Here is an 18,342-nt window from a genome sequence, read left to right as displayed (position 1 = left end):
CTTTCTGCTTTCTGTCCTGTGTGAATATGAGAAAGCAGTTCTCTACAAGCTGGGCAGCAAGCTCTCCCCACACACTGGCTCTCCTGGTGCCTTGATCTGGATTCCCCACCCTCCAGAACTGTGAGAAATAACTGCTCCTTGTTTGCTGCCTAATCTAGGATCTTTGTTACAGCAGCCTGAGCAAGACATGGACTTAATAAAAATTAAAAACTTTGATGCATCAAAGGAACCTATCAAGAAAGTAAAAGGACAACTCACATAATGAGAAGTACTTGCAAATTATATATCTGATAAAGTTCAGGTATCTAGCATATGTAAAGAACAGTCATAACTCAACAACAAGAAAACAACCCAACTGAAAAATGAGCAAAGGATCTGAATATTTTCCCAAAGAAGATACACAAATGACCACAAGCACATGAAAAGATTCTCAGCCTCATTCGTGATTCTCAACATCTTTGGTCATTAGGGAAAGGCAGATCTGAAGCCCAGTGAGATACTGTATCATACCCACTAGCATGACTACTTAGAACAAAAACTAAATCGGAAAGTGACTGATGTTGGTGGGAACATGGAGAAATTGGAACTCTCATATGTTACCGATGGCAATGCAAAGTGGTGCATCCACCGGGGAAAACAGCATGGCAGTTCCTCTGCACGTTAAGCTTAGCGTGACCGTATGACGCAGCAATTCCACGTCTAGTTATAAACCCAGCGAACTGAGTACAGACACTCAGAGCAGTGCTTGTACGTGAATGTAGCAGCATTATTTGTGATAGCCAAAAAGTGAAGACAACCCAAATTCCATCATCTAATGGATGAATAAGTAAAGTGTGGTAGATCCGTACCTTGGAATAGTATTCAGCCACGAGCAAGAACAAATGGCTGACGCTTGCTACAATACGGTGAACTTTGAACACATCCTGCTCAGTGAAAGAAGCCGGTCACAAAGGACCTGCTGATAGGAGGATTCCATTCATGTGAAACATTTGTAATAAGCAAATTCACAGAGACAGATTAGAGGTTGCCAGGGGCTGACCAATGGAGATTGATTGCTTCCTGGGTACTGTGTTTCCTTTGGGGCGGTGAAAAACTTCCATAGCGATGGCTGGTACGTCCGTTTAAATGTGCTCAGTCCCACTGTGCTATACACTTTAAGATGGCAAATTTTAGGTTATGTGTATTTTGTCACAATTAAAAATAACCTTAGAGATGAATCACAAACCCACCCCCCCAATCCAAGAACATTATTTATCTGGGCACTTAAATTAGCAATGGCTAATTGCTTTAACCATTGGGACCTCCTTTGGGATGTCTTCTGGTTCAAGCCCCATGTTTCCTTGAGCTTTTCCTTAATTTATGACACTGTGAGATGCTCCGGGTTCATCTTTTGCTTCCCACACAGCAGCCCTGGAACCCGCTAGTTCTTTAAGAAGTCCTCATTCCTTTTGTTGGAGAATGATCTTTAGAAACCAAAATGTGGGTGCTTGGGGACAGTGCTGATTTTCCCTCTGATCCGTTCCGGAGAATAAGAAGGGAGGGACAGAAATCCAGGGGTCCTTGCGCGTCTGCCGCTTCCCCCATTAGAGTTCTCCGTGGTGGTGATACTCCACTTTAGGAAGGAAAGGGGCCATGGGAAGTTGAGATTTGCGCAAAGTCCTAGAACCATTACGTGGCAGGGCAGTTTTGAACTGGCTTCCCCCACCCCCTCCCCCGCTCCCCCAAAGCTGTGAGCCCACTTTCCCTTCAGGCCCCTCTGGACACTCTTCCCCCCAGCCTTTCTCTGACCTGCCATTTCGTGCCTCCCTCTGCCAAGAAGCCCTGCCTCGCCACTTAGACTCACAGCAGCCTCACCCAGCTGTGAACTGGTTCTAGCCATCTGTACCGTTCGTTCTGGCAAGGAAGTAGCTGCCATGTGTCTCTTTCCGCAGGAAGGGCTGAGAACATTCCCTGACTTAGTCTGTCTTTGCTTGTCCAGTGGGTGGACAAGCATACTTGGTGGCTGTGGGAGAGCCGTTCTTTAGTACGAGTGCCCGTCTTGTTGGCCAAGCCTCGGTGAGGAGAAATGATTTACCAATTTGGTGGGAAAGCCAATACTCAAATTCGGTTCCCTGAACTCCCACAAGTCCCACACCCTTTTCATTACGTCCCTAGCCCGTTGGGCTACTGATAGTGTTTTATAATCCAGTGGACTAGAAAGAAACCAGAGCAAAGGCTGGGGCTGTTTTGCTCCCCTCAATGTTACGGTCTCTTCTCTGTGGAACCACTTCTAGCCAGAAAAGTTATGATTTTAGTAGAAGCTCAAGTATTACTTTTGGAAAGTAATCTTGATTTCCTTTGCGATGGCAGAAATACTGAAATATAGAAATAATAGAAATAGAATATAGAAATTCCAGAATCAGTAGATGATGCAGAAAGAGTTTATATTCCCTTTCTTTAGGGGATCCTGGAACGGGGGCATTTGAAATTTTGACGTAATACTATCATTGTAGGGGAATACTTAAAAGGGAGGTAGGTTTTTGTTTGGTTTTGTTTTGTCTTCCTGCTGAAATAATGCAGGCTTTTCTTCACGCCAGAAAACAGGTGAGGTGGGGTAAAGGTGCCATCAGTTTCCATTCCGGCTAGTGGAAGTTTGAAAAACTGAGCTAAGCTTGTCTGCAGGTGGTAGAAAAATTGGGCCAGAGGCACACTGGACTCGGCAGGAGCTCTGAGGCCGTAAGAGCTGTTGCAGAGTGGCTGAAGGCCTTCTGGGTTCTTCTGTGTCTGCCCTTCCCCAGGCATTGTCTTTTGTCCCCCTCACAGTAGCTTCTGGGGCCTTTGTCCACTCCCCACCCTCTGCCCCTTTAGTTAGAGGGACTTGTACTGCATCAGCTATAAAGTGACTGGGCCTAGACATAAGTTAAGGCTTTCTTGTTGAAAGTCAAGGTGAGCTGATCAAGGACGGTTGAAAGACATCGCGTGAGCACTCACCCTGCTCCTCTTGGCCCTAGGGGCAGTGGTTGAAAGAGGGGAGCTGGTCCCCCCAGTTCCAGCCCAGCTGGAGGCAGATCTCTGGGTAAGCCGGCTGGTAGGTGAAAGGCAGAATTGGATAGATTCTGGAGTTCTAGACCCCAGAACCCAAAGCTTACTTTCCCCTCAGTCAAGGTTGGGTTTCTCTAGATTGTTTTCTCTAAACTCAAGGAAAGTGAAGAGCTTCTGGGAGTTCTAGGCTGGCTTCCAGGGCCAGAGCCTAAGTACTCTGGCATCAGTGTCCTTTCCCGTAGCTCGAGCACACTCAGTACGCTAGGCACGGAGCAATTGTTCCCGTCTTGGGTATGCAGAATTCACCCTGCACATATCTTTGTCTTTCGGATTTCTGCCAACAGCCCTGTGACGTCAGTGGTAATATCCTCATTTTATAGAGGAAAAAACTGAAGCTCAGAGAGGCTTTGAGGGTGTGTGTGTGTGTGTGTGTGTGTGTGTGATGTTGTCTTGACATAAGGAGTTTAAACATACCCATTTCCAGACACGAGTGGTGGATGCGATTATTGAAATGTGCTTCCCCTCTTAAGACTCCAGTTCTCCCTCCCTGTGTTACCCAGTGCCCTGCCGTGAGTCTTCCCCACCCCTCCCTGGGAAGGCCTCAGGGGGCCTGCGGAGCCGCATGTGGCGAGTGGAGCGCTGAGCGTGGAACTCAGATGTCCCTAAGCTGTGGTGCTTGGGTTGGTGTGTGCCTGTGACCCTGGGCCAGCACCGCCCCGTGCACACCTGTCCCACATTCTGCCACTTGGGGTCTTACTTCCTGGGAAGGATTTCCTTGGCTGAGAAGGCCTGTCTGGTCTCTGCACACCTGTCTTTCCAGTTTCTCTGGGGCACAGGTGTGGTGGCCTCCCCAGAGTGCTTACTGATTCTGGTACTTAGGGTGGGTTTTTTTACTTCTTTTCCTCCCAGGCTTCTGTGAGCCGGGTGCTTTGTGAAGTCGCTTCCCTTCGCTCCAGGTCAGCAGGGGGTCTCGTACAGGGAAAGCACCAGAAATATGTTGAAAATAAATTGCTTTTTGGAACATAATTTAACAGCCTTAAAAATATTTATTCCTTTTGATTCAGAGATATTTCCAAGATATTTTCGGAAACTCCGTTCTAAGGAAGTAGTCAGAGGCGCACACTGATTTGTCTTGACAAGCTAGCAGTCCTGATTATCATGGCGTTATTTGTAATAGTGAACATATCCAGCAAGCGACTTGTATGTTCACAGGCTAAGAGAACATTTGAGAATTTATAATGTTCCCAGTTTCACATGTGAAAAAAGGCAGGACAAAATTGTATGTAGTATAACACCAATAATAGTAAAAGTGAATTTATAATATACATATTTAAAAAAAACCCTGGTAGAACAGGGGCACCTGACTGGCTCAGTCAGTGGAGAATGTGACTGTTGATTTCAGGGTTGTGAGTTTGACCCCCATGTGGCGTGTTAGAGATTCCTAAAAAATTAAATCTGTAAAGAAAAAAAACAAAACAACAAAAAACTAGTAGAAGAAAAACAGTACACATTTGAGTTACATTCTTTTGCTTCATGTTTCTAAATTTAGCATATTTTTTCAATGATCATGCATTTTGTTTTAAAGATTTTCTTTATTTGAGAGAGAGCGAGAGAACAGGCAGGAAGAAAGAGAAGGAGAGGCAGCTCTGGAGCGAGCGGGGAGCTGGGCGCGGGGCTCGAACCCAGGACCCTGAGATCATGACCTGAGGTGAAGTCCGATGTTTAATCCACTGAGCCACCTAGGCACCCCGAACATGTATATGATTAACTTGTTTTATTTTGAAATAGCTTCAGATTTACAGGAAAGTTGCAAAAATCTTGAATTCTTGAATTCTCTTTACTCAGTTTCCCCAGTTATTAACATTTTACCATGTTTGTTTTATCATTCTCTGTGTGTGTGTGTATTTCTTAAATATTTTTTTCACGGATCTACTTGAGAGTAGGTTATGATTAGGATGCTCTTTTACCCCTAAGTACTTCAGTGTTTACTTTCTAAAATTCAAGGACATTTTCTTACGGAACTGTAGTCCAGTAATTCCCACCAGGAGATTCACATCAACACACTGTTTTTCCGAATGTGGAGTTTATTCATATTTTGCCATTCACGTCTTTTATAGCAAAAGAAAAATCTTTTCTTCCCTTTTCTTTTCCTGGCCCAAGGTTGCGCTGAACCGTAACCACTCTTCTATGCCCCGAAGCGATGCACTGTTTCTTTATCATATTTACCCTTGACATTTTCCAAAAAGTCAGGCCATCACTTTGTAGTATGTCCCCTGTGTGGATTTGTCTGCTGATTTGTCTGCTGATAAGACAATGATAAGATTGTGTATTTTTGGCTAAATATCACAGAAATGGCGTTGTGTCCTTTAGAGCGACATAGCAAGTGGTGGCAGTGTCCCTGACCCAGGACTGGAGCCTTTACCTTTGATCACTTGGTGTCAGCCTGGTTGTCCTCTGTAAAGTGCTGTCCCGCCCTACGCAATCAGTAAACTTCTCATCAAACTTTGACCCTCAAGTTGGAGCGCTCACGATCCTTGCCTGAAACGGTTATCACTACAGAGATTACCAGTTAGTGATTTTCTAAGTCTGTCATTTTATTAGTTGGTATTCTACTGTACGGAAGAACTTTCTTTAGTCACCTGGGTGTATTTATTAATTGGTGTAAGTATTCATACCAGTATTGACTTGTGTGCGATCCTTTTGTCCTAATGGTTCTGATCTGTCACGCTGAGGTTTATTTCGGTGCTCATAGGGTCTCCGATTTGGCTAGTGGGAACCCCTTCCAGGACCCTGTGGCCTTTTGACATGTCCTCTGTCATTCTTTGAGCCTTTCTTTCCTCGTTGGCACAGCAAAGTGATCCGGGCTCAGTCACTGCTTTTCCTGCCCTGGTTCGGGAGTCTGCCAACCCTCCAAGAAACCCTGGTTCCTTCGGATGGAGAACAGTGTTTAGAAACCAGGGTCTGGGAGCTAGGTGAGAAGTAGACCATCCGTGTGCACACGTCTGTGTGCGTTCACACCTCCCGTTCCAGTGCACACCGCACTCTCTGTCCCTTTCTCTCTCTCCACATTTGTGGCTCCTCTCTTCTGTGGCAGGAAGCCTGGCTGGTGTGGATTTCTTTTTAGTTCTAACACGTGAATACTGAGAATACCAGCCATCTCGTTGGAAAAGGACAAAGCAAAGAGCCCTTGAGACACCCACCACCCCACTCATATTAGTCGACACTCCTGAGAGGACATCACGATGGGTCACTTTCCTGGAGAAATACATACTTTTTATTTCATTAATAATTTCATCGTGAGAAAATAGCTTCTTTAAATTCCGTACGTTTGGGCAGTCTTTCAGTGAGAGTACTATAGTCCACCTACTTATTATTTTTTTTTAGATTTATTCATTTATTATGAGAGAGAAAAAGAGTATATGGGGGAAGTGGCAGAGAGGGAGAATCCCAAGCAGATGCCCTGCTGACCGCGGAGCTGGACACTTGGCTTCATCCCAGAACCCTGGGATCACAACCTGAGCCAAAATCAAGAGTCGGCCACTTAGCCACCCAGGCGCCCCTCCACCTCCTTCTCTCTTAACCGCTGCATAGCACTCCGTTGTTCGGAACTGAAGACCTAAGCAGGTTGGGGCCCTTCCCAGCGGTGCTATGTGGAATGTTCCTGTGGTCCCGGTGAGAGGCACAGCCCAGGTGAAGAGAGTCACTGCACCCTGAGGGCTGGACACTTGTTTCCCTGAGAAAATAGCTTTAAAATAGTCTTTTTTTTTTTTTTTAAGATTTTATTTATTTATTCATTTGTCAGAGAGAGAGAGTGTGCGCGTACGAGCAGGCAGAGGCAGAGAAAGAAGCACGCTCCCTGCTGAGCAGGGAGCCCGATGAGGGGCTCGATCCTAGGACCCTGGGATCATGACCTGAGCCGATGGCAGAGGCTTAACCCACTGAGCCACCCAGGCGCCCCTAAGATGGTCTTCTGATGAAGTAAATAGCACACACTCGTAATTTGAAAACCAAGCAAATAATACATTAAAAAGAAAGCGAGCAGAAAATTTAAATCTCCTCCCTGAGATGCCATTTCTGTGACGATCCTCTCACATACCGTTTTATGCGTGTGCGTCCACACTCTTCCATCACTGGGGGCAGAGCGCACGCGTGATTGTGGACGTGCGCGGACGCTACAGTGTAACTGACATACAGTACAGTGTGCGGTTTGGGAAATTCGTACACGCACAGGCTCTCTGCAGCGAGCGAGATCCTACACGTCGTCCGGCGTGCCAGCAGCTCCGCTCGTGTCCCCCACTCATGACCCTCGCCCCACGGGCATATTGGCCCATCGCCTTTTTCTTTGTCTGGTTGTGGTATCAGGGTGATACAGGCCTCATAAAACAAGCAGGGCGGCCTCCTGTTCTCTTTTCTGGAAGAATTTGTATGGAACTGGTGTCACGTCTTCCTCAGATGTTTGGCCCACTGTGTTCGTGAAGCTGTCTGCTCCTGGAGTTCGCTTCTGGTGAAGGTTTTAACTACTAATCTGCCTTCTTTTACAGTGCTGTTTCTCTTGGGTGAGCTCTGGTGGTTTATGTCTATCAAAAAAGTTATCCACGTTATCAAAGTTATCAAATGTTGGCGCCAAGTGGGTCCTAATTTCCCATGTTACATTTGTAATCTGGGCAGACTCTAACGCTTTCCGCTCTTTCGTTCCCTGTATTGGCAATTTATGCTCTTTTTTTCTTTCTTCATTCATCCATCTGTCTAGAGGTTGGTCCTGTTTGAGGGCAATGTTTTGTATCCAGAGTTATAAAAATTCATTATCTCCTTAAGAATCCAAGGATTTTTTTTAAGAGAAAAGCTTTGTTTCAAGATCCTTTTCTATTCAGAGCAGACATCAGGGTAGACCTCAGAAAACCAGACCCACATTTTTAATTCAGGCGCCAGCACCTGTCAGCCGTGTGGCCTTGGACCCACCCCATAGGCTGGTCAGAGCTCTGACCTCAGTGGCTTTGAGGAGGTCACAGTAACTTCTGAGTCGGCTGAGCCACGAAGGGGTGCCCCACAAGTGTCCGGCCCAGCATCTGCTTGCGATGGGCCCCCATGCTGCGGGTCGCCAGCAAAGGGGGATATTGGGAACAGCCCGGAGAGCACTGGTTCCTCCTCTCCCCGGGACTTCTTCCCCTCTGTCCCATGGCACTCGGTAAACGTTGATTTTTGCAGCGTTGCCCACATTGGACCACAGTTCCCTTGATCAGGCTGCAAACTTCCTCACTGTGGGAAGGGTTTCCTCATCTTTTCTCCCTCGTGCCCATGTATATTTTAAGTGATCAAACCTACTTCAATGAACGAAGAACAGGGAATTAAGTAAACAACGGTACAACAGATCGGTGGCAGCCAAAGAGGATATCATTATAAGGGGCCCCCCAGCAACACGGAAGAATGGTTCACAAAATAGAATACGGCTGACGCTGGAACAAGTTGGGTGTGAACTGCACGGGTCCACTTCTACGTGGATGTTGTCAGTACGTACACACGTGGTACTGTAAATACAGTCCCTCCTCCTTATGATTTATTTATTTATTTGACAAAGAGAGAGACAGCCAGAGAGGGAATATAAGCAGGGGGAGTGGAGGAGGGAAAAGCAGGCTTCCCGCTGAGCAGGGAGCCTGACCTGGAGCTCGATCTGGGGACGCCAGGATCATGACCTGAGCCGAAGGCGGACGCTTAACTGACTGAGCCACCCAGGTGCTCCCCAGCCCCCTTTTTTAAGAAAGAGAGAGAGAGTCTTAAGCAGATACCACGCTCAGTACAAAGCCCAACACAGGGCTCGATCTTGTGACCCTGAGATCATGACCTGAGCTGAAATCAAGAGTTGGATGTTTAAGTGATTGAGCCACCCAGGCGTCCTTTCCTTATGATTTTTTTTAAGATTTTATTTATTCGATATAGAGAGAGAGATCACAAGTAGGCAGAGAGGCAGGCAGAGAGAGAGGAGGAAGCAGGCTCCCTGCTGAGCGGAGAGCCCGATGTGCAGCTCGATCCCAGGACCCTGAGATCATGACCTGAGCCGAAGGCAGAGGCTTTAACTCACTGAGCCACCCAGGCGCCCCTCCTTATGATTTTCTTTCTTTCTTTTTTTTTTTTTAAAGATTTTATTTATTTATTTGACAGAGAGAAATCACAAGTAGACTGAGAGGCAGGCAGAGAGAGAGAGGGAAGCAGGCTCCTTGCTGAGCAGAGAGCCCGATGCGGGACTCGATCCCAGGACCCTGAGATCATGACCCGAGCCGAAGGCAGCGGCTTAACCCACTGAGCCACCCAGGTGCCCCACCTCCTTATGGTTATTTTAATGATGTTTTCTTTTTTATACTTATGTGACTATAAGATTCAGTATAGTATTCATATAACATACAAAGTATGTTAATTGATTATTTCTCTTATTGGTAAGGCTTCCAGTCAACGGTAGGCTTGTGGTAGTAAGATTTGGGGGGAATCAAAGGTGACGCATGGATTTCTGACTCTGCAGGGCATTGGTTGGCCGTGACCCCCATGTTTTTCAAGGCTCAACTGTACCTTTTATCTGCTTTTTGTATGAACGTGTGTATATGTGTACGTGTGATGTATTTATGTATGGAAGAAATGAAGAAAAAATCCAGAAGGAAAACAGCTCTGTGGCTTTTACCCTTTAACAAATAGCATTTGAGCAGGGGGAGGCTAGGATGGGAAGTGGTAAGGCCTCTGTGGCTGGAGGCTGTCAGGCGAAGGCTAAAATTCCTGGGCACAAATGCTTGTTGCAGCCTACGGCATGGAGTGTGGGATTCCTTCCTCTCCGTCACGGTTTACAGATTCCCAGGCTTCCCCCTCGCTGCCAGAGGAGCAGGGCAAGGACCATCCGGGAGCAGCTTCTTGTGTCTGTGCAAACTGAGGTGGGTGGGAACAGGCACAGTGCAGAGGGGGTGCTGGTGTGCCTGGGGGGCCGGGAGCCTCACTTCCCACCCCCGACCAGGAGGCTCCTCATTAATGCTGAAAGCCCCGCTCTGTGTGAAGCACACACAGTTCTTGGAACTGGTTTTTTTGTCTTTTTGTTTTTTTTAATGCAGAGAGTCAGTACGTCCCCCTTCCTGCCTTTTTCAGAGCTCTGTTCTGGGCCTCCCTGCTTCTCTTCCTCTTTCCTGAGTCCCAGGGCTCTGCCACGGGGTCCCCATCACTGTGTTGTAGTCTGCCTCTGCTTTCTGTGGCCCTTGTTGATCGTGAACTGGAACTCTGTGCATGTGTGTTTCAAAGGGTTCAGTGAAAGAGACTCAGGAATCATTATTTATTAACTCAGGTCGCGAGACTTGGGTTTTGCCCCCCCCCCCCCGCCCCAGCACTGTCACCAGCCTCAGCCAGGTCTGCGTCACTGGCTCCTGGGGTGGCAGGTGCCTTCTCTGTCACTAAGTTACGCAGCCTTCTGTTGTCACGTCTGTGCTGGGTGCCCTGCCTCACAGCCGCTCATTCTGTCTTCAGTCACCTTTGTTTACAAAGCTCTCCCGACAGTGTGTAAATCTCTGCCCTCCATAACCAGGCCTGACTTCTGCCCGCAGGGCCCTCTCCATCCTGTTTGATGACTCCCCAGAGAAGGGATCGGCCTGTTGCCTCTGAATCTTCTTGTCTTTAAGGTAAACCTCTCCAGTTCTGTGCTGTTTCCCATGTGGCGGGTTTTGGGGACTCTTTGTGATTGTGTTCCTGTTTATCTTTGGTGTGTAGTGTAGAGCCCTTCTGGAACTGTCTTCGTGAGCCCTCAGCGTCTGGGGAGGCCAGCCTGGCGTTGGCCCATTCCATTCCCATTTCTGTAAAACGTGGGGGAGTGTCGTCATCCTTGCCGAGGCTTGCTGCCTGAACATAGCCTGCGTGGGGGGCTCTGATTGCCCATCGGGGGCTCGCGAGCCTGTCGCTCCTTAGGCTTGCTCACGCTCTAGAGGCACAGCAGACTTCAGAACTGTTCCGCCCAGAACTCGCGCAAACCAGGGCAAGTCCTCCAGCTTCCCGGACTTCGCTTTTCCTCATCTGTAGTCAAAATTAATTTGAGGCGAAGAGGTAGTCAGGAGGTTGAACTGGCGTGAACTCGTGTTAGAAAAGCCCAGCTCTTTCTCCAGTGTCTCATTCCCTGTGACACTGCGGCCACACGCAGCATTCCTGACCCCAGATGTGGGGGTGGGGGTTCTCCACAGCAAGTAGTTCTATGGCACTGACTGGGTACCGTGCCCTACCGTTTAAGTCAGTTCTGACACTGCCCGGAGCTGGTGTCAGATTAAGGGCTCTGTCCCACAGGGCTGCTCCCCACAGTTCAGGTGGCAGCCACAAGTCTGGGTGCTTACCTGTGCTGCTGACCAATCAGCAGTAGATGGGGGTTCCCCACACACTCTCCTTGGGTTCAGTTAACTTGCTAGAGCAGCTCACACAGCTCAGGGTAGCACTTACATTTCCCAGCTTAGTAAAGGACACAGTAAAGGACACAAATGAACAAGTAGATAAGAAATGAATAAGCTGAGGTTTGGGAGAGGGCCTGGGCCCAGGAGCTTCTGTCCCTGTGGAGTTAGGGTGTGTTGCCCTCCCGGTATGTGGATGCATTCGCCAACCTGGATGCTCGCTGCACCCTGAATTGTCAGGGTCTTTGTAGAGGCCTCCTTGGTACGCACGACCAGTCATTAACTCCACTTCCAACCCCTCTGCCCTCCCTAGAGAAGGGGACGGGCAGGGCTGGAAGTTCCAAGCTAATTGTGGCTTGGTCTTTCTGGTGACCATTTCCTATCCAGGAGCCCACCCAGAGCCACATTAGAACAAAAGATGCCCCTAGTGCTCTTATCACTTAAGAAATTACAGGAGGTTTAGGAGCTCTGTCCCAGCAACTAGGATCAGAGACCAATATATGTATTTTCTGTTATCTCACGGAACTCCTGTGAAGTATGCAGTGCCCATGTGTTGCCCTGTGCTAACTTTTAATAGTGTTACTAAGTCTGCCCACAAAAAGCCCAGGAGTATTTGCCAAGGGTGTAGGGGAGCTCTGGGTCCGCCCCAGTTGGAGCTCAGGCCAGGGGTTGCAGCCCCAGAGGGGATGGTAAAAACCAGCCCACGTGGCTCTCGGTGCCAGCTGCACTTCCGGTGGTCTGCTGCTGTGAGGCTTGGTCAGCTCAAATTGTGCTGAGTGATGCTGGCTCTCCTGCCTGCTTCTTGCCAAGTCATGCTTTCACACATCCAGGGTTCCTGGCTCCCTTCCTCTTTTACATCATTGCATCAGACACAGTGTCAGTCATATGTCTCCGGATCACACCCACAGGCCCTGTTATGTAGGGGAGAGGTCATCGGCTGGGGACATTTATTGTCTTCTGTGGAACATTGGCCTGGCATGTCCTGGGCTAGGATGCCTTGCTCATGGCCTTGTGATTGTACTGACATGGTAGATGGAGGCAGTTTTGTCCAGGTTCCCACCTATGACATAGTTGTAATCATGCCCACATCCCCGCCCACTTGTCCCTGGCTGCCGGGCCCAAAAACCCCAGACATGTAGAGGCTTCCTGGGCCCTTTGCACATTGGTCTCAGTTATTTCAGGAGGCTCATCTCTTGCCGAACACCCTTGTACCCGCACGTACAAATGCATCCCATCATAGCACACTTGAGTCACACCAGATTCTATCACCTCTGCTCTTCCATAGTTCAGGCCTTTGCATGGGCTTCCCCTGACTCCTCTTATCTTCCTTATCTGGCTGGTGGACCCAGTCATTTTCCATGACTCAGCTCAGATGTTAGTCCCTGGGTGCCCTTCTCTGACTGTTTCCAACCATCTTGTCTTCCCCTTCCTCAGAGCCCGATTTTTCCCCAAGGCATCGTACCTGCTGGGACATGCCTGTGAATGATGACATGAGTTGGCACCCTCCATGTCCCCGCATGGTGGCTGTCTGACGAAAGAGAGCATGGAAATAAGATTCAGGCTCTAACAACACTATTCCTAGAATGTCTAGAATACGATCACAGATCACTCACCATACTAAAAACTAGGAGACTTTCAACTTGAATGAGAAAAAAAACAACACACACCAGCATCAAGATGTAAAGAAGAGCCAAACAGACATCTTAGAACTGAAAAATACCAAGTGAAAATTAAAAACTGTGTGGATGGCTTCATCATAGAATGATGAAGTCAGAGGACTTGAAGATAGAATCGCAGAATTACCCAGTCAATGGAGAGCAACAGTGAGAAGCTAGACAGAACGAAAAAAAAAAAAAAAAGTGGGCTGAGCCTCAGGGACTTGGGGGACCAGTCACAAAACACATTTATGTCATTGTGGTCCTGGGAAATGAGAAAGAGTGTGTGCTGAAAAGGCATTTATAGAAGAAACAATGGCTCTAAGTCCTCAAACCTACAGATTCAGGAAGCCAAAGAAACCCTAAAAGTCGTAACTCCAGTGATACCCATACCGGCTCTATCTTGGTTTGGAGCATAAACTTTGTGGGCACGCTAGCTAGAGAGGAATCTGGTCCATGGCTCTCTGGAGCACTGCTCTTTAGTGGCTGTCTTGGCTAGGGCCCTGTCCCTGGAGGATAAGCTATCGGTTGCATGCAGCGTGGCTCCCTCGAGGGTTTGCCCTCATCTCGAAACCACTAATTGTTGGCAGAGGTTCGAGAACATGAGTAGGTGTTGTTCCCCACTGCACCTGGGAGTGGACGCCACGAAGTGCCCGTGACTGTTTACCACTGGGTGACTTGCATACTGCAGAGGCCACCCAAATCACTTGCTCAGGCTTCTTCCCTCCTTGTCTCTGTTTCCAGCGACCAGCTCACTCCAGTGTTAGGGCCCGGTTGTTTGATCGGTCTTGTTTACTGGTCAGGAATTGTGTACAGGGAGCCCCTGGGTGGCTCAGTTGGTTAAGCGTCTGCCTTCTGCTCAGGTCGTGATCCCAGGGTCCTGAGATCTAGCCACGCACTGGGCTCCCTGCTCAGTAGGGAGCCTGCTTCTCCCTGTCCGTCTGCCTGCTTTTGCTTACTCTCTGTGTCAAATAAAATCTTAAAAAAAAAAAAGGAGAAAAGAAAAAGAAATTGGACACAGTAAAGGCAAAGCCACAAGTACTTCCTAGAGGATCATCTTACCGTGCAGTGTTGTAAACCATCAGACGGAGAAAGGGCCCTTCTCCCTTGCTTCCCTTTTCAGAAGCTCCAGGTTGGGTTGCCCTTGGCCTGTGGCATCAGCTGTTGAACTTCAGGAGAAGTGGTATCTCTCTTAAATGCCTGCCTATTTATGTATGTCCTTTCCTGTATGGATAATGTCTTTTATGATAAAAATGAAAGCTCTATGTACAAACCTCATTTGTAATAAAAGGTCCGTTATGCTCTGGTCTATTTGGGGTTAGCAGGACCTCACTGGCTGGTTTTTTGATCTGCGCCCTTTTCCTGTGACTCATTTTCCAGATGAGCCCGTGAAAGCCCGCTGCCTGTAAGGGGTTCGCCTGGAGTCCCAGCCAGCTGGGGCGGCAGGGCCTGCTGTAGTTAAGAAATCGCTGTGTTTAATCATGTACGTTTCATTGTTGGTTTTGTTTTGCTTTCTGTTGTTGACACGTGTCGCGTTCGGCCCCCAAGAGCTCTGCACTGTTCAGTGTTCCTCCTTTTCACTAAATGTGGAAAGAAGAAACGGCCCACAGATTAAAGACCCTCTTAGGGCAGAAAGGGTGCACAGGGGCTCCCGAAGTCTCCTTGGAGTGTCTCTGGTAGACCCTCTTGCGGTCACCCTGCCGCATTCGATGTGGAGGGCACTCTTGGCTGGCAGGACGTCCAGAATGTTCTCATCAGAATAGTTCAGACAGCGGAGGAGAGTGATTTTATACCAGACTGGGCAGGGGTGCCTCGGGACGGACTCCCAGAGGCTCCTAATTTATCAGCGCAGCCGAAGTGCCGTCTGTGAAACTCGGTGTGACGTTTATACCAGCTCGCGTGGCTTCCGGGTTTAATGTCCAATCGTGATGCCTTCCTCTGGATGACTTGTGTCTTTGCCAAGCTGGGTTTTCAGTGGTTGTTCGGACCTAACTACTCCGTAAATGGAGCTCTTAGGTATTCCCGTGGGCCTGGGGACACCAGAGACATTTTGCTGTGATGTCATGATGTCTCAGGGCTCCGGGCACTACGAAAGCTCGGCCCTGTCTGTCTTCATGGATTACCACACGGGCACATCACCAGCCCCAGGTGCAGGGGGCCCCCAGATTTCTCTTCAGCCTGCTTGTTTTGGGTTATCCGTTCATGCCAATTTTACATTCCGTGTGTGCTGACACGTTCATGGACTCCTTCCATGGGAAGCTCCGTGGGGAGCTGTCAAGCCTCCGATGATGTGCTAAGCTCTGTGCCAGGAAAGTAGGACGGATGGGAGTGACGGTCGAGCTGAGGTCACAGACCTCCGGTCGAAAGCAGGAAGCAACGAGAGGAAAAGCAGCTCAGGCACATGTAAAGGCACTGGGGCAGGTGTGCAGAGGCTCAGGCTGGGGAGATGGGTGGGCGACTGTGGGAGCTGCATTGTGGAAACAGTCGCTTGGTAAGAGAGTCATGGTTTAACAGCTTCTTCCCGGCTTCAGCCCTAGGCACGCTGCTCCTGTCCTAGTACGGGAAGTGTCGGGATAAGGATTTTCCTTGACTTCCTTCTTGCCAGGCCTATCTTTCCACCGTGTGCCAGGCATAGAGGTACCTACGGTACTGTTCTTCGTTCAGGAGCTCAGAGCAGCGTGGGGGCGAGACCCGTGTCCAGTAAGTCATCCTACTTAGATGGGCACTGAACACAGAACCCCCCACCCCGGGAAGCTGGGGCCCCTTCCTAGTTTTCACTCGGCCGAGCCTTCCGTCCCCCACGGCAGAAGGAGGCCTCGATAAAATGGTCACCAGGTCCTTTCTACTGTTCCTCTGCATCTCTTGTCTGAAGTTTTATGCCTCGCAGTCAGAGCTGCTGGGGACCTTCTCAGTGCTCCTGAGACCCCCGAGTGCCGGCACTGTCGCTGTTCTGGTGGGACCTTAGGGCCGGAGTCCTGCCCTGGCTCACTGCAGGGAGTCGGTGTCCCAGCGGGCAGCACCTGGGCGTTTGCACAAGGGGCGAGAATGCGTGGGGGCCTTACTCTGAGCTTGAGGAGAGTGGCCCGGACGCTGACGGAAGCATTAAGTGAGGGTAGCGGCGACACAGCCAGACTGAAGGAGAATGAATGTAGCCTCACACACTGTGGCAGTGACGTCCCTGTGTTGTGCTTTGCGGGTTATAAAACCACTGGGTAATGTGTGTGCCGGGCGTTGCCAAGCCACCCCCTCTGGAATCACATGGTGATTTTTTCAACGAGTTGACGTTAGGTGTTCATCGTGTCAGGCTGTGAGAAGTGGAGTCCCTGCTATTGTGGGGTGACCCTGCAGTCGGGGAGATGGCCAGCGGGAAGGACGCACGACACAGTGCCAGGTAGTGTGATCTGTGCTGGGAGTGGGCTCGGGCAGGGAGGACGAGACACTATACTGAGGAAGAGTCCCTCTGAGGTGGTGACACACGAGCCGAGACCTGAATGAAGGGGAGAGAACCCTGCAGATAACTGAAGGAACAGAGTCTGGGCCACGGCATTAACATGTGCAAAGGCCCTGGGGCAGGAGCAGGCCCTGGGGCAGGAGCAGAGGCTGGAGGGGTAGCAGGGATGCCAGTGTGACTGGTGAGGAGTGAGGGAAGGTGAGGGACTGGACCCTATGGAGCCTAGAGGCCAGCTAAGGCCTTTAGATTTGGTGCTAAGTAGGACACGAAGCCATCTGAGGGTCTGCTTAGGGACATGATCTGGCTTACTTTTTAAAAAGCTCTCTCCAGCTCCTCTTCGGAGCTGGCCCCTTAGGAGTCTGTGCAAGTGGCCTGGAACCAAATATGGGACGTGTGGGACTGTGTGGGTCCCCAGCCTTCCAATACACCATCCCTGCAGGGACCCCCAAGGACCAGCTTTTCTGGGAGGTGTGGGCAGCTCGCGTATGTATCAGGAAATGATCATTGGTCATTTTGCTTCGTGGCCACAAGTCTCCCCTCAGTAAAGTAAGGGGGCTAGGTGACCGGGGCTGGTAATGGGACAGGGAGCAGACAGTGGCCGACTGCTGCTATGTGACGGATGGCAGCGGGCGCTCTCCTGTGTCGGCCAGGCCCCGAGGGTCTGCGTGGCATGACTCTGTGGGCCGGGTCCTCTCCCCCCATGGCTCTGTGAGAGCTTGACACACAGAGGCTTGTGGGTGTGCCAGACGACCCTGGCCAGCAGGAGGTGTGGTGTCCAGCAGGGCTGGACAGGAAGACATGCCAAACGAACATGGGCTAGATAATGCGACCTAAGTGCGCTCATCCTTAATTGTCGACAGCGGGCTCTAGAGGTAGATTTGTCCTGTAGCATCAGGGAGCAAGGAGGGTGTATTGAGATGATCACGGGGACCCAGCTGTTCGAAAAGCACCTTGGGCAAATGAGAAAGCAGAGAGCCAAGCTTGGGGGTCTGCTCCAAGCGGGCCGATGCCCCACGGGCCCTAGGAGGGCAGAGCTGGTGCCTGGGGCCCGCGGATGCGAGGGCAGCTGTGGGGAGCCGGCCCTGGTGTCTCCCAGAGGCAGGGACAGTGAGCAGAAGTGAGACGTGAGGCTGTCTCCCAGGCCTGAGCTGCTGAGGCAGGACTGAGGCTTTCCCCACTGAGCCTGGGAGCCGTGTCTGTGGGGGAGACAGCCAGTTTGGTAACCGTGGGGATTGGAAAATGGAGTGATGTGCGCCCCGGGGCTGAGGCCAGCCGTGCCCAGTGCAGAAGTGCACTGCTGGGCTCGGGGTACTCCCCGCCGACCTGCGCGGACTCAGATCTGCTTCCTGGCCAGGTGTTAGTGGTGGACGCCTTGGCTAGGCATCTTTCAAGGGAACGGACAAGGTTAGGGTGCAGGGGGCCCTCAGTGGTTCCCCAGGACTCCCTGAACTCAGAAAAGCTCTTTTACGCCCGTTACGGTGTATTATGGCAGGATACAGACCGAACCCAGCAAAGGGAGAGGCTCCTCAGGACTGAGTCCAGGAGAAACCAGGCACGAGCTTCCCGCTGTCCCTGGCCACTGGAGTCACGGGGGCTCAGCGCTCCCAGCAACCGTGCCTGGCCACACGTATAAAGGGTTACTCACCATGGGAGTTCACGGGTGCCTTGGTGTGCAGGTCTTGTGCTGGGAGTCAGCCTTGGAGGCATGGAGCTTCGTGTCTCTAACCTTATCTGCTCAGGCTCCAGCACCCCAGATGTCACACCCATGTGATGGGATTCAGAGCCCTTGGGGTTCATCCCGAATGACATGGTTGGAGTAAAT

General features: G+C 50.1%; 1 protein-coding gene across 3 annotated transcripts in view; it reads left to right on the top strand.

Annotated features, from left to right (window-relative positions):
* Positions 1 to 18,342, top strand: part of POR (cytochrome p450 oxidoreductase) — a 69,053-nt gene that overhangs the window by 23,796 nt on the left and 26,915 nt on the right. Inside the window, exon 2 of one of the 3 annotated variants that reach the window (XM_082712584.1) lies at positions 10,590 to 10,664. The exons of the other annotated variants lie outside the window; for them this stretch is intronic. The gene's annotated coding sequence lies outside the window, so the exon portion shown is untranslated. The remainder of the gene's footprint in view (positions 1 to 10,589; positions 10,665 to 18,342) is intronic. 3 annotated transcript variants of the gene reach the window in all.

The sequence above is a fragment of the Mustela nivalis genome (genome assembly GCF_964662115.1).
Source record: "Mustela nivalis genome assembly, chromosome: 19".
NCBI lineage: Eukaryota > Metazoa > Chordata > Mammalia > Carnivora > Mustelidae > Mustela > Mustela nivalis.
This window is presented reverse-complemented; position numbering and strand designations above follow the sequence as displayed.